The 23,956-nt window shown below is 38.0% G+C and overlaps 1 protein-coding gene and 1 long non-coding RNA gene across 2 annotated transcripts in view; one reads left to right on the forward strand and one right to left on the reverse strand.

The window, feature by feature from the left end:
* The window catches only part of LOC134224303 (dopamine receptor 1), a 727,585-nt gene that overhangs the window by 24,408 nt on the left and 679,221 nt on the right, over positions 1-23,956 (forward strand). The gene's annotated exons all lie outside the window — the stretch shown is intronic.
* LOC134208293 (uncharacterized) lies at positions 14,830-15,408 on the reverse strand. Its single transcript, XR_009978597.1, has 3 exons — positions 15,368-15,408; positions 15,067-15,306; positions 14,830-15,003 (listed from the first exon to the last, which is right to left on the reverse strand). It is a non-coding gene; the product is annotated as an uncharacterized LOC134208293 (long non-coding RNA).

Here is a 23,956-nt window from a genome sequence, read left to right on the forward strand (position 1 = left end):
CACAAGTTTACACAAACAATAAGACCCCAGGTAAGTAAAGACAGAGTTACCTTTTTGAATTGCCCATCCTGTCTTATCCACATAACGATAATTAGTTTGGAAATTGATCTATGGTTGCGAACCGGATGGACGCTACTCACTCATGGAATGGCTCAGCCTTGTACCAATTGCTAAATGAGGAAAAAAAAGTTCATACACCCAACCGGTGATAGTTAGATTTTCTAACAATTCTGTACAGGAACCTATCAAAACCCGTGTAAGAACTGGGCATATGCGAAAATGCTAGATTCTTATACAAATAATGAATGATTTTTTTCTTACAATATTTGTTTGTAAGCTTATATGTTTATAAAATTTAACAGTCGCTTGTTGGGTGTACGAAAATGCTCATTTCAAACAGGTCCTCTTTCCCAAGGACACAAAAAAAACCTTATTGCTATCTATATATTTTTGTGATTTCCGCCCCCACATTGAGAGCATATGTCCCTGTCATAACGGGTTATGGAAAGATATTGCTGACCATCAGCTTTGAAAACTATCCGATCTGATTTTCTGACATTTTTTGTAATCCAACATACTGACAGCGCCGCCGGCGGCTGCGGCAACAGAAAAACGCGCACCACCTACGACTAACCAAACCTACAAACACATTGTTCAATCCGTTTTTCCACCCCCGGAAGGGTGGCCGTCGCGCCATGAATCGTGATGGTCATTTGTTGTCCCCGGAAGCTGTGTAGGTACTATGCACCATCAGCAGCTGCCAATAAGCCTTTCACTCTCCTTCTGGCAGGGTGGATTGTGTGTGATGTGATGGCATGTGTCAAGGCGTTTTTTATTTCGTTTCATTTTTAACGTTACTTGTTAGGGGATTTTCCTCCACACTGCTGACTCACTGACTGACTGTCTGACAAAGGGAGCCAATCTGGTTTTTCTTTTCCACAGTGGATCTATAGGCTAGAGCGAAGCAGCTCCCATTCTTCCACCGAGCTTGAGTGTTTGCGCTTTAGCTGGCAAAAGTGTCGAAGAAAGCATTTTCCAACATATCTTTGATGACGTTGATGGAAAATGCTGTGCGCCAAACTAAGATTGATGCCCCCACCCTCCCTATCTTACCACCGCTGTGTGACTTGAAAGTTGAAGAATGTCAGTCTGAATTGGATACATTCGTTTTCTGGGAGATTCGGAATGCATTTGGTCGTTGATAGAAGCTTGGTTTATGGTTTTATTGCCATTTGAATGGTAATTCTCGTTTCCAATAATGGGGCGAGAATAGAATGATAAAAGATTCCCATAAAAATCTTCCTGATTTATGATGATGAATACATTTAAAGATTTCGTTACGGAAAAGAAAATTATCACAGTGGATGTTTAGGTCGTATTAAACACTTTTTGCAACTTCAAGTTTCCATGATGGCCATAGAGTTAGATGAAATATAATTGAAATAATTCAATTATTTTATTATTTTCTCATAATAATGCCGAAGAGACCTGTGTAGTGTATAGAAGTCTTTTCTAGCCGACCTGGGATACCGACCACGATTTGGAGTATGTCGTCATCATACACCAGGATGGATATCCTCTTGGGAAGCCTGGCGAACACTTCTTCCGTTGCCAACAGGAAAAGGTTTACTGTGATAATCGAACTTTGGGGGACACCAGCCTCCTCCTTCAGGATCGTGGCTATGTCAGGTTCGAGTTGATCAAATAGAAAACTTCTGATGAAGTGAAGAAAGTTTCCGGAAATTATCCAATGCTTCAGATTGTTTCAGAAGACCATGCTCATTTTCGAGAGTCCATGCCCTGTTGTACGAGAGTTCATATATGGTGTATGTTTATGCATTCGAGGAGTGGCATTCTTCCGCTGGCTGACAGATTTCTAAACATTGTAGGGGAACTGTTCCGATTTCAATCTCACTGTACAATATTCATCTCATCGCGAAACAAAGAAATACGGCACCAACTTCGTCGCTTCTTTTTGCCAACATGCATGCTCACTGCTGAAAAAAATCACAAAAATAATAAACAAATCAAATACCTTTTCATTGCTTTGTTTTTCGTAGGACCAATATCGGAGCTATGAGATGAAGTCCAGGAGCAGTAACCCTATATCCAATGTGGTCTGGTCTGGTCTTTCTGCAGATAGTAGTAACTGCTAAAATTAGATTTGAATGAAAATAAAAGCTCGTTACCTATCCAATAAGAAATTTTAGCAGTTGCTTTCTCCTATCTGTGAGCAGCTGTGAGCAGTCTATCACATGAGCAGCTCGTTAATCAAGTCGACCCTCTGCCCCTCGAACCTAACCCAAAAATTCCAACAAATTCCGCATCAACTCCCCCACAAGATGACAGAAAGCCTTAGTTTCGCGTACCCACACGGTTAGATGACTTTACCCATTAATGGGTACTATGTTATTGTTGATATTATTCCCACCGTGAAAAATTCACCCATTTTCTTGAAAAAGTGCCACTAGGGTCTGTTCAAATATTACGTAACGCGAAAAACGTTGTTTTAAGGAACCCCCCACCCCCTCGTAACAAGCTGTAACAAAATTTAGAACTACCCCCACCCCTATGCGTAACGCGTAACAAATACTTTTTTTTTAAATCTTGTTTTTGGTAGAATTTGTACCGCGATACAATGAATTATTATTTTTTGTGTATTTTATGCTATTTTGAAGACTATTTTTTGAAAAATTTAAATATTTTTTCTCAGTTGTTACGCGTAACAATTTCTCAAAGAACCCCCACCCCTATATTTTGCGTAACAAATCGTAACAAAAATAAAACAACCCCCCACCCCCTATTGCGTTACGTAATATTTGAACAGACCCCTACTCATTTTAATGGGTAGTGGCGCTTTTTAAAGAAAATGGGTGAATTTTTCACGGTGGGAATAATACACGGGGATGACAAGCTACGTCACATCTTTTCTGAATCACCAATACGAATGCACTGCGAATGCAACATAAACAATTGCGAGGGTGAAAATGATATAAAACGAACAAATGCATAGACAGTACCTTGTGCAACTAGCATTCCAAATAATTGAACAAATAAGTTGAACATTCTTAAGTTTGAAGCATGGAATCGGGTGTAAAATTGTTTTAATTGATAATTCGTTAATTTTTTTTCTATTTTTTTATGATTGTATCATGTTGCATTATTGAGTGGTATGAGCGTTTTGCATCATATTCTCCTGTAAAAACGTAAACATTCAAAATTCACTCACATACTATTGCAAAATAAATTAGTATTGGGGTAATTTGACACTGGGGGATAAATTTATCCCCCAAAAAAGAACGAACAAGCAAACCTGTCAAAATCCATAGTAAAAAAATTGGATGTCGCTCCTCTGGAATAGACCTGTGCGCCGCCGCGCCGCGCCGCCGCCGCCGGTGGTTTTACTCACGCCGCCGCCGCCGGCGATTTTGGGTCGGCGCGCCGCCGATCATAATTTTGCCACGCCGATGACTAATCGCAATAAAAAAATCAATTAACTTGAGTCGAGTCGAGTAAAATAAGAGACACTGAAGATGGCCTTACAGAGACGAAATACGTATTTGTAAGACAATACAACGTGATGGAATTGATTGGAATAGTATTAAACTCGTGTTATGATTGTTGTTGTTAGAATGTTGTTGAGGTAGAACTCGTCAGAATTCAATTTCAAATCTACCTCAAGTGATGGTGCCTCTAAGACAGTGTGGTAACAAACATTGGATAATGAATTGGTATCTAGTAGATTTTATCTACTAAGGGCCAATTTCTTCACCTCCGCTTAACTCTTCAGCGGTGCTCACCCATACGCTTAAATATGGTTTAAGGCCTAAGCGGAGGTGAAGAAATCGACCCTAAGTAGAATAATACAAAAAATGTTGAAATGGTCTTTGGAATTCGTCTAAAACCTCATTCAGTCGGGCACCTAAATCTGTTGGCAGTGTTGTCCTATACTCTATGCAAAAAAATCTGCTCTTTGATTTTACTCCATCCAAACGATTTTACAATCTTAACTAAGTAAGTGCAACTAATAGAAGGCTATTTGAATTTTCTAAATGTCATCGTATGACAACGGCGAACGATGCATAAACTTCGCAGCCTCCCGCGGAATGGTAGTCCGAAGCACCTTCTTTCCCCGCAAAAATATCCACAAGGCCACATGGAGATCACCTAACCAAGAAACGGAAAACCAAATCGACCACGTTCTAATCGACGGTAAATTCTTCTCCGACATCACGAACGTCCGCACTTACCGCAGTGCGAATATTGAATCCGACCACTACCTCGTTGCAGTATGCCTGCGCTCAAAACTCTCGACGGTGTACAACTCGCGTCGAAGTCGGACGTCGCAGCTTAACATTGGGCGGCTACAAGACAGTAGACTAGACCAAGAATACGCGCAGCAGCTGGAAGTGGCACTCCCAACGGAAGAGCAGCTAGGCGCAGCGTCTCTTGAAGATGGCTGGAGACATATTCGATCCGCCATTGGTAGCACCGCAACCGTTAAGGAATTCCTTCGGAAGTTTCTTTAGCGATTCCTCCGGATATTTCTTAATAAATTTCTCAATAAATTCCATTTGGAGTTTCTTCAAAAACTGTTTAGCAACTCTTCAGTTTTTTAAAGGAATACCTCCTCATGAATTTCTTCGGCAATTATTCTATGAATTCCTCAAATAAATTCTTCCAGAGATTGCATAAGGAATTTCTTCCTAATTTTCCTAAGGAATTTCTTCAGAACTTCTTCCAGCAATTCCTTTAAAATATTCTCCGAGAATTCTTCCAGAACTTCCTGCAGGAATTCCATCGAAAATGCCTTCATGGGTTCTTTTTGAAATTCTATCAGTAATACGTTCAGATTTTTTCAGTGTTAGTTGTTAAATTTATTTGTTTTATTTTTTCAAAAATTCAATTAGCAACCGAAAACTATTTCATTATCTAATTAATTTTCAATGGATATCCTGGAAGAAAGTTATAATGAAATCCCTGATGCAATATCTAAAGGAATTATTGGTGTAGTTTTTTTTAGATTATTCAAGGAAATTTTTTGAAGAGCTCTCAAATAAATTTTTGAAGAAAAGGTTTTGAAGGAATTCCTGGAGGGTTTTGTGTAGGAATTTCTAAATGTATTTCCGAAGGCATTCCGAGAGCCTGAATGAATTTTCGAAAATAATTCTCGTTTGAACTACTTTAAGAGATTTTGAAAGTATTTCTAAACAACTTCCCACAAACCACGTAGGCCGAATTTTCACATTTTCAAACCCACCACCCCTTCCCCCTAGTAGACTTTTCCAAAGTCTACTAGGGGGAAGGGGTGGTGGCCCCTTGAAATCTACGTAGACTTTTCCAAATTTAACAAAATGTCATATGTGATTGGAAAAAAATTGGAAATCAACCACGTTTTCAGCAATTCAGATATACAAATCCATTGTAAACACTACAGTAAACTTCATATTTTTAAACCTAACAAAATCAAACTGAACAAAATCCAACTCAATATCAATTAAAAATTCAAAACGAAATCAAATTCAATCCTCTGTCCATAGCTCCTGAAACCAAATCTCGAAGCCAATTAATTTAATTTCTGTTGGATTTGATTCCTCCTAGAGGTGTGCGCCACCGCCACCGGCATTTGCATAGGCGCGCCACTGCTTAAAATCTATTACGCATCTGAATTTTAATTCTTCATGTCGGTTAGAATTTGTAGAAAACCCAAGAATTTTCAGAATTTCGAAAAATTTCGAGTTGAAATTCCGAGAACGTCAAGTCAACATTCCAAAAAGTTTGTCGTTTGTAAACTCCGTAGAATTTCCCGATTGATAACCTTCAAAGTTTCCAGGTAATACGCCAAAGAATTCTCCGTGATAATTCCGACATTTTTCAGAATTTTTTCTGTAATTGTCGAGTAATTTTCCGTGAAAATTTTGAATTATTTCCCGTAGAAACCATGCTAAAGGTTTCCTACGATATTTTGACATTTCTCTTGCAAAGTAGGAGCGATTTCCTGAAGAAATTTAAAAATATCCTATGGACATTCCGAAGAGTTTTCCAGATAATTTTCTGTGAAAATTATGAAGGATTTCAGTTGAATTTGTGATGAATTTATCGTAAAAAATAGAATAAATTTTCATGAAAATTACAAATGCTTTCTTACAAGAATTGCAATAACTTTTTTGTGAACACTCAAAGAGTTTTTGGTGGAAATTCAAATAATTTCTCGTGAAAGTTTTCAACAATTTCCTTTTCCATCGATAATTCCAAAGAATTTTCATTAGAACTGCCGAAGAAATTGCCGTTAAATTTCGAAGAATTTCGCTTATGTGTATGTCCAAAGAATTGCTCGAGAAAATTCCAAGAATTTCAGAAATTAGGAAAAATTTTCCGGGAACTTCCCAGAAAATCTTCAGTGGAAATTCTGAAGAATTTCTCACGGAAATTTCGGAGAATTCACCTTACAAGTTCCAAAGAATGTTTTTTGGAAAATCCAAAGACTTCTTCTTGGATATTCCAAAATGCTTCCTTTGTAAATTCTTAATAATTTTTGTCGAAGTTCGACATAATTCCCAGTGTAAATTGTAAAGAATCACTTGTAGTTTCTAAAGAAGTTCCTGCCGACAATCAAATGATATTTTAGAAGAATCTACAATGTAATCAATGTAATCCAAGTGGAAATTTTGAATTTTTTTCGAATTTTTTTATAGAATACTTTGGAGAATTTTCCTGCTCAACACAGAAGAATTTGCTGTTGATATCATGATATTTTTAAGCCGTAGTTCAGACTATTACTTCAGTGAAATCCATAAGAGATTCGAGAGATTATTTCGGTAAAATCTTGCAAAAAAAGCGAAAAAATCGAAAAAAAAAATCAAACAAGTGAACTTTGCACAAAGCAGATGTATGAAATGTTTCCCGAAAAAAAAAATACAGGAGTCTACGTAGACTTTTTGTATACCCCGGCCCCCTTCGTAGACTAACGTAGACTTTTTTTTACCCCCTCCCCCTCAAGAGTCTACGTGGTTTATGGACAACCCCTAGAGGAATTTCTGAAGGAATATTCGAAGGAATTTCCGGATATTACCTCAAGAAGTTCTACAAAAACTCCTCCGAAAACGAATTCCAGAATATCTTTCGAAAATTCTCTCAGCTATGTTCTGAAATTTCTCTAAGGAATTAGTTCGGAAAAAGCTCCTTCAGAAATTTGTTTAAGAAAACCTTGGGAAAATCGCTAAGGTGTTTTCCCGAAAATTCCTCAAGAAATTCTTCTAAGAACTCTTTTGGAATTCCTTGAAAAGTTCTAGGACGAAATTTCCTTAAGAATTCCTGAACAAGTCCCTGAAGGAATATTCGTAGAAGTCCCTGAAGGTTTTTTTTCAAAGTAACTCCTGAAGAAATTTCTGACAGTCTTAGATATCTCCGAAAATTCCTTTGGACATTCCGTCAAGACTTCGTTCAGAAATTCGGATATACCTTCTGAAAATCCTTCTTTTTGAAATATCTACAGAGAATGTTTTAGGAGTTCCTTAGGAAATTGTTTCAAAATTCAAAAAAAAAATCTTCAAAAACTCCTTCAGAAATTTATTAACGGATTACTTCCGAAATTTCTGTCAGCTTCGGAATTTTGCTTTGGAATTTCTTTGAAAATCAATTTGATATTCCTTCGGAGTTCCTTAGCAAGTTCATTGAAAATAATTGTTCCTGAAATTCCTATAGGAATTCTTCCAAAACTACTCTAAGCAATTTAATATAGAATCCTTTAAAAATTCCTCCAGAAAATTCTTTTGTAACTTCATGAAGCTACCTACAGACTACCTACAGTTGATTCGTCCAGTCGTCCTGTACGGCCATGAATCATGGACGTTAAAAGATGCAGATTATCAAATTCTCAAAGTGTTTGAGTTGAAAATACTGTGCTCAATACTTGGCAGCGTGGTGGAAAATGGTAAATGGAGCAGACGAATGAATGAACCACGAGATAAACAAAGTATACAAAAATGCAGACAAGGCAGATTACAGTTTGTTGGACATGTAGTGCGTATGCAGGAAGAGACCAGCAAAAGAACTTGCAGAGAACCTGGAACATGACGTTGGCTCTGGGATGTGCAATCGAGGAAGATGCGGAAGCAGCCGCTGATGCATTTTGGAAATACTGTTAGGAATTCCTACTACACTTTCCAACACTACTTCAGGAATTTTCTTTTTAAAGTCCTTTAGAAAATTCTCTTAGGAATTCCATCAGAAAATAGTTCATTCTTTAATAAATTTCCGAATGAATATATTTTATGTTTTACTAAAGGAATTTCCCAAAGAGAACCTGAATGGATTATTCTTTATAAAATAGAAAAATTCTGCAGACATTGTCATAGGATTTTACGAAGGAATTCCTAATGAAATTTACTGAGAAATGCCAGTAGGAATTAAAAAAAATCATAGTTTCCTCCAGAAATTCTTTCAGAAACTCCACCAAGCGCTTTGTTGGCATATTTAGGCTAATTTCAGGAAAATATTAGATTTTTTCTGAAACTTTTTTCGGTTATTTTGAGATCAAAATCGCCGGCAATTGACTATTTTGAATGTGCTGTTTGATGATTGGCAAACGCAGAATATTGCAATTTTAATCCACTGAAGTCGGTTTTTATACGGGCGATTCCTACCGTGTGAATCAAACCCCGTTATCCAAAAATCCACGGTAAAATTGATTTTTTCAGCCATTGATTTTTTCATCCACGCCGGTTCACGCCGCCGCCGCCGCCGCCGATAAAAGTCAACGGCGCGCCGCCGTGACGCCGCCGCCGCCGGGGCAAAAGTGACCACCACGCCGCCGCCGCCGATGATATGACCGGCGCACAGGTCTACGGAATAATATCAACAATAACATAGTACCCATTAAGGTGAAGGTGGGTTGAGTACCAAAACAAAGCTTTGAAAGTATTGGTACAATAAAAACTGTCATATACTATAGTAGTATTGGTGTCGTATTTAAAAAAAACAAAGAATATTAGTAGGGTGGTTCAAAAAACGACCCAGCTCCACCACGCTCACTCGATTCCGTCCCATGCTCCGAGTGTCCTCCAAAAACCGATTTGAACAAAAACTGGTTGACCACTACCCGGTTCAAGTTTGTATGAAAACTAGAATGAGAAACTAAACTTTTCATTACACTGGCTTTCCCTCTAAACGCTGGCGAAAAGATAATCCACATAGCTTAAAGCACCATTCCGGAGACTTCACTGAACGAAAACCGCACCGCAGGAAAGATCCATTGATTATGTAACGCAAGAAATAAGCCTAATTATCATGCTAAAGATTCGCAACTTCGATTAAAATCGACTCCCAACCATTTAAACCACCATTCAATGTCCACAGTCTATGGAATTAAAGCTCTTGAATATTTCATCCAGCCATATGGTCTCCCCCTCGCCAGCGCCCAATGACGGAGTGCCACAATCGAAATAATGCAAAATTCAACCTCGCCATATCAACTGTCATACAAACCTGAAACGACCTGTGCACGGTAAGCCTCTATTCAAACCAACCCAAACCATCGGATGACACCCAAATTATGAATCATAATCGACTGAGCGCGGCGGAGCAAAATCATTTTTTGAACCACCCTATGCATTAGTTTGCTGCTGCAGCTGCCGGTGTTTACATTCGCTCCGCGGTTAGTTTTTAATCGTTTTTTCGGGCAAAAATAGCAGTTTATATTAGGTTTTCGGGTCAAACTAGTGACTTATATCAAAAAATGATGTTTAATTTGCATTCTATCAACATTTCGGGCTGCTCATGTGCGGAGAAGTGAGTAAAAACTAGATTTTTCTATGCCCTTTGAGAAGAAGTGAATTGCAGTGATAAGCCCACCGAATCGCGAACGACTATTAAATTGGCACGAAACTGCTGATTTTCGATAAAATTCGAGCCGAAATTCAAAGGACTCTTTGAAGAAACATGTTCATTATCACGGGAAGTGAATAAATATGCTGTGGACAGGTTAGTAATTTGAATATTATACTATGTTCGATGCTGTTCGATGCATTCGAATGTTCGTGGGAGAGGAGTGCGGGAGGTGCGAGGTTGACCCGTGGGAGGTCCGGTGCCATATTGACTGCCATCGTGGAACTCTTCCAACTATGTCCTTAATGGGTAAAGTCATCTAACCGTGCACTTGTAAAATAGCAGATGGCGCCACACAACGTAAACAACGGGCCATACTGCATCGCCGACACGGTTTTGTTGTAAGGGAAAATATATTTTTGTTTCGTCTTTTGTTGATGCCAAACCACGGGCAAGAGGTGCAGTACAAAAAGGCCTAGAGATAATTGGAACCATTAATTGAACTAAATTTAAGCAAAACTAATTTGATTTCATTTTTTTGTATTGAGTTTTCGAAGTATAATATCTAAAATAAAAGTGGGTGGTAATCCTGTTGCGACAAAAATACTACACGACTACGATAGAAGATAAAAACGATGCCAATATTCCGGTTGTTGAAACGCTTGCGTCCGCCACTGTTGTTGATGACTTTTCGCTTCAATCATTGATTTATTCAGCAATCCACGTTCAAAACAGTTTATTGGAAAAATAAAATGTAAGCATTGTAAACATGAGCTTGTTCAGACTTCAGAATATATTGAGGCCAACAAAGATGATCTTTTAATTGGCCGATCTCGGATACGGAGTTAAAAATACTTATTAACGGTTCACCGAAAAATGAACTTCAACGTCAGGAAGCATTATGCGCAGCTTGGATATCGCATCGTTATGACCATCTGCAACACTCACCAACATGTTTTCTAACAAGTTAGCTTAACACATTTTAGCACAGGAAGCCATTAGTAATCATCGAAGTATTCACTTAGGCATTGAATTTAACCTGAAATATTGGCTTGAACAATATGCCTAAAATGTCGAAGGCATAAAAAATTCATCCGTAATAAAACTTATAAAACTGATTCTTTTCCGCGCCGAATAAAGCCCCAAAACAATGTTAGCGGAACTGCATCGGAAAGAGCAAATTTGACAGAAATATATGGGCTAACTGTTGTCACAAGTTGTCCTATTTCAATAAAAATAAATAACTTAAATGAGACAAATATAACCATTTCTACAAGTGTCAATATTTGATATTTAAAGTGAAGAACTGAGCTCATTTCAAAATTCACAAAAATCAGGAAAAAAACCCAGATTAATCCACCTAGCAGTGATGATGCCTTTCTCGTGCATTATAAAATATATTGAAAAAATCACATTAGAAAGGTCAAAAAAGCTCTTTGGGGGAATAGATCACATTTTTTCGATCATTTTTAATATTTTTGCCTTGCCACCATTAAAAAAAAATGTTCTTTGAATTTTCAAGGGGGACCTTTGGGGAAAAACAATGATTTTTCAATAATTCCAAAAAGCAATGATCGGGCCCATTTCCAATAGCAAACAATTCCCCGTCGAATGCAACTTGTTGCGAGTAAATCGGATAATTCTAAGTTCTAAAAAGTGTGCCTACAAAATTTGTACACATACACACACATACACAAAAAAACAGACGTCACCTCAGTTTGTCGAGCTGAGTCGATCGGTATATAACACTATGGGTCTCCGGGCCTTCTATCAAGTTTTTTAGCAATCATATAGTCTTTCGGTACAACTTTGTTGTACGAGAAAGGAAAAATGCATATGTTACAAATATGCGATCGTGCGGTAGTACAATGATTAGCGATAGTAAATACAATGATTAGCGTAACGGCGCGTTTTGAAAAATACATATGGATTAAAATTCGATACCGTCGTGCGGGGCTTCTTTTGAAAATTCAGGGGCTACTTTGGACATTTTAAAACAAGAATTATTACGAAAATAACTATAAAATTGTCATTATCACCAATCGGGTGTCTTGTTGATAGTTGGATGCCAACTTTCTGTTTCAAATTTGGTATTTTTTCCGTTTATTTTTTTCAAAAAATCAAAAATCCAAAGTAGCCCCCGGAATCAAAAGAAGCCCCGCACGACGGTATGTTTCCAACTCTGCAAGTCTCCTTAATAAAGCTAATAAAAAATGTTTCCAACTTTCCTGATTCCCACGTAGTGTTTTTTCACCAATGTAATATTAAAGTTCAATCATACTACATAGTTGTATGTCATACATTGATTTTGCATCCCTTTGTGTAATAATTGTACAAGTACATTTGTGAAAATGAAACCAACAATTCACATAAATATAGATGAAAAAAAAAGCCGCATAATATGGAAATAAGGAGGTGTATGAAAACGAAAGTTATGTTCAAATCACCCGTATGCTCAAACTACACCATCATTCCACCCAAACCAACCAAACCACCCACACGGACAGATAAATCAACCCAAACTTTGAGTTCAATATACGCACTATTGAGAATATCGCAGAAAAAATTTACCCAAATTTGGGTAGATTTTCCTTTCTTTCCCATGATTGCTATCAAAACTAGAGCAAGATGCAAACACCTCACCGAGGTTGCTCAGCCCAATAACCCAAATTTGAGTAAATTCAATATTCTCTATTTTGGGTTGATCAAGGTCCGCTTTGGATAAATTAAACTCAGCTTTGGGTAAATTGTTTGCATGGGATTAAAGGCAAACTACCTAGTGCCAGAAAAGTCATTTAACTCAAATTTGGGTTATTGGCCCAAACCACGGTTTTGAGTGCAAACAACCCACTTTTGGGTAGTTTTGGTTTTCAGTGCAAACCAAAAAGCACACAGAGAACCGAAACAATCCAAAATTAAGTCATTTTCACTCAACTTGACAGCTAAGTGCAACCACTCAAAATTGAGTTTTTCAGCAAGTACTTAATTTTGAGTTATTTTAAAACACTTTGCTTTGGATGATTTTTACTGTTCCTCAAAGAGTCGATTTTGGGTGAAAAAACTGGAAACCTGGATTTTAATATTTTGTCGAAATGCCCCAAGGATATGCATATTAAAATCTATGGAAATATACACATGTTCATTTGTATTTTATTGTCGGCATTATTTTGTATATACATTAAATATGTTTATTTAAATTGCTGCTGCGTGCCGCGGCGGCTGCTGCTGCGATGAACAAAGTTTGACATCTATAAAATAAGAAAAAAATATTGTAATATAGGAAGGAACTATCTAAAATCGGAATATAGCGTAAACTCCTACCTCTCACAAGTATTTTAAATTAAAAATTTGCCTCTGGCACGGAACAAGCAGCTGCATCCTCAATATAGCGCTGTGGCATTGGCGTTTTTCGTCGGAAGTTGCTTCAGCTTTGAATCGGGAAAATCATGCCGATTCAATAATGTTATTTAATTCTAAAATTGCAAAGAATAGATATTTATTTGTTTAATAAATAATTAATTTCTACTCACCCGTAAACATTTAATAATACCGATCCACTTCGACATGAAACGACTATAAACATCGTTGAATTTTGTTACAACAGAATTTTCATCCAAATACAACTGAGGTTCCAACACTTGGTTTTGGATATTTTCATATAAATCAAATAATCCAAAACAGATTGTTGGCGGTAAACTTCGAAATATAGTAAAATCAACCCATCTACCAAAACAAAAAAGTATCCAAAACAGGAGTGTTGGGGGAGTATTCTATTTTGGATACTTTCAAACTTCATTTTGGATAGTTTAGAATTGCAGTGCAGTTAGCCTTAATGACACGCCTCTTCTTTCCTTCCAAAGCATGAAACAAAATGGCAGCAAACGTAACGAGCGCACGAGAAAGCAAGACAAAATTTTCAAAACGACTTATCTGCTTTTGTAAACAAAAATTCAAACGACGATTTGACGAATCTGATAGCTCTCCCACGCAAACCAACACCATCAACAGGTAGCGGAAACCTTCACCTACCTATTGGTGGTGTTGGTTTGCGTGGGAGAGCTATCATATTCGTCAAATCGTCGTGTGAATCTTTGTTTACAAAAGCAGATAAGTCGTTTTGAAAATTTTGTCTTGAAAGCATGTACGTAGGTATGCGATTTTTATTTCCAACGACGAAACATTTACAGCTGTGTTGAGGCGGATGAAGTCATCGGCTTCGGGTCTCTAGCGCGTGTGTGTTCGTCCATTAGTTTTCGTGTTCCACATTTGAAGCTTTGGAAAACTTTGCTTGAGAGGTTAGCATCATCAATAAAGCACGAAAGAAGCAACACAAACATTCATGCTGTCAGTTATATACACGGTGCGAAATTTATTCACCGCATGCAGAAATGCTACACCCTTAATTTGTTTTACTCAATATTGTGCGGTTACTTGCTAAGTTTTTTTTTTAACTTTATTAAGTGTTATTTTAATCTCCAGATTATGTTCAACACCGTACTTGCTAAATGGACACGGTCGGTTAAAGTAGCTGTTCCTTAAATAGTTCGTTAAAGTAGTCGCTAGATTATTCGCTGTTGGTTTGAGCGAGACAGAGTATATATCAAAAAAAAAAATTAACCAGCAATGTGCGGTGTATTGTTCGAAATGAACGTTTATCAGCAATGGACTTTCTGCTGTACTATACACTGTGCCACCAAAGTACTCTTTAATGGGTAAAAAAATACCCATTATGAAGTTAAATAGTTCAACTCATTAAAAGAGTAAACAGCGTTTACTCATTAATGAGTAAAAGGCCTATACGTCAAATTGAGGAGTAAATTTTACTCATTATTCAAAACGTCGAGCTGCCGAGAATGGGTACTTTTTACTCTTGTTGATAAACAAAAAATCATTTATAATTTCATTTAAGTATTATGTAATATTAAAATAAGCGACTCATTTACATAGGGTGCATGGAATAATCTTTATTTAAGCATATTTTAATAGTAGTAATAATATGGTTACCGGGCTCCGAGTCCCACACTGGATTTTTTCAAATTTTAAGACCAAATTTTCTTTATGAAGCTTCTCTCTTCCCGGTTCTACCACCGGCAGTCAAAGTACTCCCAGCGGCTGTCTCGACGGTTATTCCAGACAGTTGTGGTCAGTGCGAAGGTTATTCCCGACGTTATTCGATTGCTATAACATACAGGAAATAATCAGTTAGATTAGAAAAGCGATAACTGAGAGTATCACAATTACCTTGAAAAAGTAGCCGGGTGACTAAACAAATAAGCACCGCACAGGATCTCCAGATTTGGAACCGAATGTAAGCAACATATTGATCCTATCACGGAGTGTTTTATAAGTGCCGGTGGATGTTCCGCAGCAGTCCGAATCGCTTGGTACATACTTGCAACGGGGTCTACCCCAATCCATTCGGGTTATGAGGCATGTGTACATAAAAGGCTCAAACTCCTGGTTCTTGACAGCCTTTGTGAACTGAAATAGATATAATTTATTTAAATATTTCAATTATTAATAGAAAAACAAAAACTTTTACCATTCTTCCGCCAACAGCTTTTTCCATCGTTTGTTTGAAACTGAACTTGTTTTTCACTCATTAATGAGTAAAAACATGGAACATGGAAATGGGCATAAAATACGCATTATTGTCAAAATAAATTACCCATTATTTTGACAGCTCCATATATCGGCGAAAAATGTTCATTTTTTACTCTTTAAAGAGTATTCCTGGGTTTACAGTGTAGATCTCGCTTGTCGCCGCAACAGGAAAAAAGTAACATTTTTTTCATGAATTAATTTGAGTACTGCAATCAACAGAACAACATGAAAGCTATTGCGATTCTTTTCTAAAATTAGCATACTGGCTCACCAGTTAAGCCCCAAATGCAATACAACAGAACGGCGACGGAAACGGCTAATTTGACAGAAAATATATGGGCTAACTGTCAAATTTTCCGTTTCCGTCGCCGTTCCGTTGTATTGCGTTTGGGGCTTTACGCGCCGGGTCCCATGCGCCGAGTTGTGCGCCATGCAAAAAGTAAATAAACCAATGTCAAATAGATGTGAGCTTTCGGTAAGCTTTTCCACATTCGCTTGTAAGGTATGTAGCATATTGTCGTCCCTTTACGAAAAGATATTTTTAAGTGAAATTGTTCGAGGTTTAGTAGTTTTTTGCTTTTCTTTCGCCTGTGTTGCGTTCGGGATATTGTTTAAGTGGATATTAGTAGTGCAATTATGTTTAATTTGTGATGTAATATTCTACACTTAAATTGAGTAAAGTACCATAATATGACACAATACCTTAGCGGCGCACAACCAAGCGAGGCAGAGGTGAATGAGCAAAATGCTATAATATCTCGAGAATCACAATATTGATTGCAGTATTCAAATTAATTCATGAAAAAAAATGTTACTTACGTCCTTTTGAAAAGTTAAGCGAGAATTCATGAAAAAAATTTACTTAGGTCCTTTTGAAAAGTTAAGCGGGTAATGTAATAAAATGCGTAAAGCCAAAATAGAACTTTTTGGGAACTTGCAAGTGTTCTGATTGTTTATGTTGACTTTTTGTAAATTTATTGGTCAATATTTCAAGACAAAATTTTCAAAACGACTTATCTGCATTTGTAAACAAAGATTCAAACGACGATTTGACGAATCTGATAGCTCTTCCACGCAAACCAACACCATCAATAGTTAGGTGAAGGATTCCGCTACCTGTTGATGGTGCTGATTTGCATGGGAGAGCTATCAGATTCGTCAAATCGTCGTTTGAATCTTTGTTTACAAAAGCAGATAAGTCGTTTTGAAAATTTTGTCTTGATTTAAGAAGCGCAGTTAAAAGTAAAGTGCATACTTAGTTTATTCAAATTTGATTCAGACTATCTTTTGAAAAGGGTCAAACTTGTTTTTACTGATTTTTTCAAATGGATATAATCGAAAACGACCCTTCCTACAAAAAGTGTTGTATGGGTGACTATCGCAAAATCAGTCAAACTTTCTAATAAAACTTTTGAAAAACTCAAAATTGAACCCTACACTAAAAAAATCGATTTAAAAATTAAAAGTCGATTTGCAAAAAACGCCCTTTTTGATATGGACGAAATTTTGTCTCAAGATAGGTGATTATGTTCCCTACCAGCCGTCCATACATCGCAAGCTGGACACTTTTAAGGAAAAAAGTTTTTCTAACAAAAACTTTTTCTTAACGGAATTGATTTTTCTTCAGTGTCTTTAAGGGTGGATTTAACATATGTATACATAAAATACTCATATTAAGTATTCCTGTACAGTCAGGCAGAGTACAATTTTTTGGTCGTAACTGGTCGCAACTAAAGAAGCTAATAATGGAATATAATATTTTTTTTGAAGATATAAACCCCTTCTTAATATTACTCTTAATTTAAAAACAAACTATATTTAGTGGCTAAATTAGACAATGTATCATAAAAATAGATTTGCTTGGGGTTCTATAACGATGGCTTTCATTGGTTTAATTTCAGATGAAAATACACTGAAAATAATTCCGACAAGAAAAAGTTTTTGTTAGAAAACTTTTTTCCTTAAGAGTGCCCAGCTTGCGATGTATGGACGGTTGGTAGGGAACATAATCACCTATCTTGAGACAAAATTTCATTTAAATAAAAGGGCGTTTTTTCGCAAATCGACTTTAAAATTTTTAAACTGATTTTTTCAGTGTAGGGCTCAATTTGGATTGTTTCCGATATTTTCACTAGAAAGTTTGACTGATTTTGCGATGGTCACCCATACAACACTTTTTGTGGGATGCGTCGTTTTTCTATTATATCCATTTGAAAATATTAGCAAAAAATTTCAGCTCTTTTCAAAGGATAGTCTAGATTAAATTTGGAAAAACATTTTGTTTTCATTTCGGATCATCTGGTGATTTTTCATTTCTCATTTTTCATTTCTTACTTCTTACTTTTCACTCCTCACTTCGCACTTCTCACGTCTCACTTTTCACTTCTCACTGCTCACATCGGCCCATAGGGGAAAGAAATGGCAGAAATGACGCTTAACTTTTAAAAAGAACATATGTCACCTTTTATTCATGAATTAATGTGTGTACTGCAATCAAAAGCTATCATATTGGTCTGTTGATCGCAATATTAAAATTCATTCATGAAAATATGTTTCTTAGGTCATTTTGAAACAATAAACGAGAATTTTCAGTGTATACATGAAATCTTAAAATAGGTACTTTTTAACTCATTAATGGGTTTCTATGTTTCTTTGTGAAGTTTTTTCTTCCGTGTAAGCTGTGTATTCTATGCTGTCAGTGTGCCGGTTTCGAATAAAATTTGTGTCTTGGGAGAACATAACCTAGAAAATCGATAGCTTATTTGTTACGAAATAATTATGTCTCATAACTCTTTGAATATTTACTATTTTTTGAGAAGTGCCATCATTATGAAACTCAATAGTGAACAAGAAGAAAACATTCCCCATCGAATGCAACTTGTTGTAGCAAAATCGATTCAGGTTTAGTACTAGAAAAATTGGCTAATGTTTCAATGTGCACACACATACGCACACACACACACACGGACACACACACGGACAGACAGACATTTGCTCAGTTTGTCGAGCTGAATCGAATGGTATATAATACTATGGGTCTACAAGCGCTCTATAAAAAGTACGTTTTTGGAGTGAAATGAAAGCCTTTCTGGTACAACTTTGTTGTACGAGAAAGGCAAAAATGCTGTTTGCTTTTATTACACTCATCTGAAATCAAACGAACAAAAACTATCTCAACAACAACAACACAGTAACCATCCAACTGTCAAATTGTAACTGAAAGTTAAACGAATCGGTGGAATGGTTCACAACCTAAGTAGTCCTATAATGATTGTATAACATTTCACCGAAAACTATTTCGCGGAATTCATTTTCGCGGTTGAACATTTCGCGGAATAACATTTGGCGGTTTGTAACTTTTCGCGGTACGACATTTGGCGGATTGTATCTTTTCGCCGAATGACTTTTGGCGGAATGTACCATTTCGCGGAATGCACCATTTCGCGGAATATTAATAATAATAGCCTTTGTTCATTCAGCATTCCGACATTATTACCTGCGAGGTCTCTAAGCCAAGTTACCATTTTGTTTTGCATTCGTTTAACACGAGATTAACGAGACTTTCCTTCGGCATAGACTTGCTTTGCAGTCACGCATCTTCCCGCACGGCTAAGGAACGCCTTCCAGAATATTTAGAAGTTGTTTTCAAAATTTTAATTGCCCCTTATACCGGGCAGATACATCCATTTAAAGAAGACGTTACCCCTCCTTTTGCCTTATACCGGGAAGACGCGTTCATCTAAAGAAGGCATTATCAACTCCTTTCGCCTTATACCGGGAAGACGTGTTCTTTGAAAGAAAACATTAGCAGCTCCTTTCGCCTTATAACGGGCGGTAGATACCCGATGGGTTCGGGTTTGAAAAATTACTACAATATCGGGTTCGGGTCAGGTACGGGCAAATTATTTTATTCAGTTTTGTTAATTGTGAGGCTAGTTTGTTATTTGGGCACACATTTTTTTTTTTTAATTTTAAGAGAACCAGAAAATATCTAGTTTCGGGGAAAAATTGTGTGTGGGCTAAAATAATTAAATTATGTCGGGTTTGAATCGAAATTCTCGGGAACAGGTCGGGTTCGGCATTAAATGCAAAAAAAAAATTGCCCGGATTTCATGTAATTAAGCAGAAATCGGTAATTATTTGAATGATAATTATTCTAACTTAATTCCGCCAAATGGCATTCCGCGGAATGACTTTCGGTTAAAACGTACATTCCGCGAAATGTCTTTCGGAAAAAGGTGCATTCCGCGAAATGTGTTTCGGTGAGTTAATACATTCCTTGAAATGTCGTACCGCGAAAAAAAAATTCCGCGAAATGGTTTTCGGCGAAATAGTATACAACCGTCCTATAATTGTTTCGATTCTTCCAGCGCCAAACCAGGTTGTGATGATAAATATATATTATTCATCACCCAGCTCCGTAGAGCTTGTGTATATACGAGCCTTTATCGAAATAACTAATGAGTAATGTAATTGTGTGATAAATGAATAAAAAATATATATAATTAAAATTTGGGTTTATTTTTAACTTTTTACGCCATATTCAGAAAATGCTCACGAAATAATCGAGTTTGACAGAACCACCTGAACCACCACCGGTGTACACTGACAATGTGCTGGAGCTGTCAAGTTGCTCACGGGTTGTTCCACATGAACTCGTGGCAAGTGCAGAGGTATATTCGGCTTGCAGTGGGTGAGTGACTGCATCATCATTTACTCCCCATTTCCTTACATTGACTTGCATTCTGACGTGGCAGGCGCCAGTGTGACCTAACAAATGAGATCATCAGTACTGGTCTGCACCTGGTCTGCCAACCTCGCTCGCTGTGCTCCACTCCAATCTCGTACCTGCCAGATCGGACGCGAACAGCACCTTTGCAGGGTTGCTGTCCGGCATTCTTGCAACATGTGCTGCCTATCGTACCTTCCCGGCTTTAGCTATCTTCTGGATACTGGGTTCACCGTAGAGCTGGGCGAGCTCGTGGTTCATTCATCGCCGCCACACACCGTCTTCTTGTACGCCGTCAAAGATGGTCCTAAGAACCCGTCTCTCGAATACTCCGAGTGCTTGCAAGTCCTCCTCGAGCATTGCCCATGTTTCATGTCCGTAGAGAACTACCGGTCTTATTAGCGTCTTGTACATGACACATTGAGTGGATGGAAGGTGTCGTGTGTCCCAATGGACACTGTCCCATCTACAAAAAGGACGATAAGCTGGATTGTAGCAACTACCGCGGAATCACATTGCTGAACGTCGCCTACAAGGTACTCTCCCAAATTTTATGCCGCCGACTAACACCAATTGCAAGAGAGTTCGTGGGGCAGTACCAGGTGGGATTTATGGGTGAACGCTCTACCATAGACCAGGTGTTCGCCATACGTCAGGTATTGCAGAAATGTCGCGAATACAACGTGCCCACAGTCGTATGCCACCTTGAAATCAACGAACAGATGGTGCGTTGGGACCTGGTATTCATGACATTTTTGAAGGATTTGCCGTACAGTAAAGATCTGGTCCGTTGTCGAGGGGCCGTCAACGAAGCCGGCTTGATAACTTCCCACAAACTTATTCACTAATAATGACAGACGACGGAAGATGATCTGGGATATCACTTTATAGGCGGCATTAAGGATGGTGATCGCTCGGAAGCTCTCACACTCCAGATTGTCGCCTTTCTTGTAGATAGGGCATATAACCCCTTCCTTCCACTCCTTCGGTAGCTGTTCAGTTTCCCAGATTTTGACTATCATTTGTGCATTTGTGCAGGCATCCTTACCAGCTGCTTTATTGGTATTTAGCTGTTGGATGGCATCCTTAACTTCCCTCAAGGTGGGGGCTGGTTGGCTTCCATCGTCCGCTGAGCTGATGACGGATAGTTTTGGGCGCAGTTTCACCATCACCAGATAGTGGTCAGAGTCGATGTTAGCGCCACGATATGTCCTGACGTCGATAATGTCGGAGAAGTACCGTCCATCAATCAGAACGTGGTCGATTTGTGATTCTGTCTGCAGTGATGATCTCCAGGTGTACCGGTACGGAAGGCTGTGTTGGTAGTAGGTGCTGCGAATTGCCATAGGCTTGGAGGCAGCGACATCAATTAGTTTTCGTTCGTCAGCCGGTGAGCGCTGAACTTTCCAATAGTCGGTCTAAACTCCTCCTCTTGGCCAACCTGAGCGTTCAAATCTCGTATGATGATTTTGACGTCGGTGCAGGGGCGTCTCGTGGACTTTTGCTACACCTGTTCTACCATGCTGATAAAAAATATTCATCAAGCTGAGTGGTTTCGAATGAAAGTTGTGCATTTAATCTAATATTACAACCTTTTCTTGTACAACTTAACCAAATATTAGAAAAAAAAAAACAATTTAAATAGAAAGGATTTACAAAACAATAAATAGCTTATTTATCTCTTTTGTTACAAAAATGTTTTAAATTTAGATGCACTTAAAATTTTAAACTCGCAAATCGTCTTAAATCTAACTTGGTAACAGTTGGCAATAACTGGATATTGCTCAGAATAGAGATCTTTCAAATCGGCTCATTCCACAATTCGGGGTACACGGGTCCCATCGCCGCTAATATTTAAACTCTCACATATTTTGTTGCTATAAAAGAAATGTTATTAACCATTATTAGTATAATAATTATAGTATATAATTAGTATACAATTATTGTTTGATGCGACCCCAGATTGTGACGACCAATTAGTCACATTTAGAAGCTGAAATGTGTTCCAGTTATTTAATTCTTCAAATTTAGTGAAAACTATACCTTTTTCTCTATGTTGATTGATTTTAAGTATTCTTAAAAAAACATTATTTAATGTCTCTTTTGAAAACGCAAACATTAATTTAATATTGTTCTTGATGCATTGCATATTCATCAGGAGAAAAAAAGAAAAACAAACTTTTTCTAATCATCGAAGTATGAACGAAAGCGTACGGCGGTGCGCCTTTCGGCAAAGCACAGCACAGTCGACACTACGATCGAGTCTAACCGAAGGTGCGTCGCGTCGTTGATTGTTCTCGCAGCGCGTCGAACGGGTTCGACTCCTGCTGCGCGCATAGCAGAACTTGCATCTAAACGTGCTTGCTTCGCATGCGAAAGAGTATGATGTGAGGAAACGGAGAAAGCTGGCAACGCTCACGCTGGTTCTCTGCGCGCGGAGAACGAGTGAGCATACCAAGGAGGAAATTATTTCAAATCATTTGTCATGGCGTAAAACATAAAATTTGTCTTTTGGCAGCGCTGCTGTTGGTTCTTCATTATGGATCGTACGACTGGCAAAAGCTCATTTTATGATGGGGTGTGGTGTGTCGGGGAAACACACATTTAGCTGCAAATTGACTGTACGCCAAGCATGTGGCGTTAACTTGATCTGCCTACGAAATATTTTGTTTCTTTAGATGTTTAGATGTTTAGATGTTAAAATCATTGGAAATATTACGTGAAACTTTGTTTAAAAAATTTACTGAGTAAATTATTTGCCCTAATAATTAATTACCAAGAGTCAAGACATTAATTTCCTACTTCTGACCTAAAAATGGTTACCTGTTCCATGAACAGGTAGAACGTATGGACGAGTCGCCTCTGCGTCGGTGCTTGGGCAGCTGTCGTATTCACGTTATCATCATCAGTGCTTCCGGAGTGTGTGCTATGAACGTTGATTATGCTGAAGTTGATGAACCGGTTTTTGACCCTCAAACTGCACATTCTTTCATTGATCGGCCACCACCCGATCACGCGCCTTTGAATATCGCCCATTACTATAAAAGCTGGTGGAGTCAATACCGGTTTTTGTGAAAATCTCAGGTATTAAAAGCAACTCTTTTGATTTTGACTTTTGGATGCAAAACAATATTTGATGGGCAAAGCGAAACTCAAGTAGACATTACATACTGAGCGACTCATCTCCCAATCTGCATTGGATTTTGTTGGCAATGTTGCCAACTACTGAGAATACCCTCTCTGGTTCAACCGAAGCTGAACGAATAGTTCCAAGACCGTCAAAACTCTGTGTCAAGTCTTGCCCTTAATCGCTTCAGATTAATAGTAGGAGAATATCCTTACGGATTGCATGCAAGGACCCTGGCGTCAACCTATTTGCCACCAGCAACGCAAGTGTTTTGCTCTGCTACAGTCTCTTCACAAGTTGTTCTTTAACCGGTAAACCAGAAGTTTTTTCCATAGAGGCATCTTCTCCGTGCTGATCGTCAGATATGGTCGTTGTCTCAATTTCAACGATCGCATAAAGAATGATTAGACGTTTCAAGATCCCGTCCGCTTGCTAACAAAGTAGCTCTAGATGCCTCGAAATGCCAAAATCGTTTCTGATCAATTGTTTCACGGCAGAATTATTCAAAAAAGCAAAAAGATTGGCGTTTTTAAATCGTCTCTCTTGGATTCAATCCGTTTCTGAAACCGGTATTTTCGGTACACAAAATTTTCCGGTGATACCAGTTTAGGTACTACCGGTTAGACCACCCTAGTGAATACCCATTAGCAGCCATAAGGTTTCTCAATGAG

Source organism: Armigeres subalbatus, chromosome 1, assembly GCF_024139115.2.
Source record: "Armigeres subalbatus isolate Guangzhou_Male chromosome 1, GZ_Asu_2, whole genome shotgun sequence".
Classification (NCBI taxonomy): Eukaryota; Metazoa; Arthropoda; class Insecta; order Diptera; family Culicidae; genus Armigeres; species Armigeres subalbatus.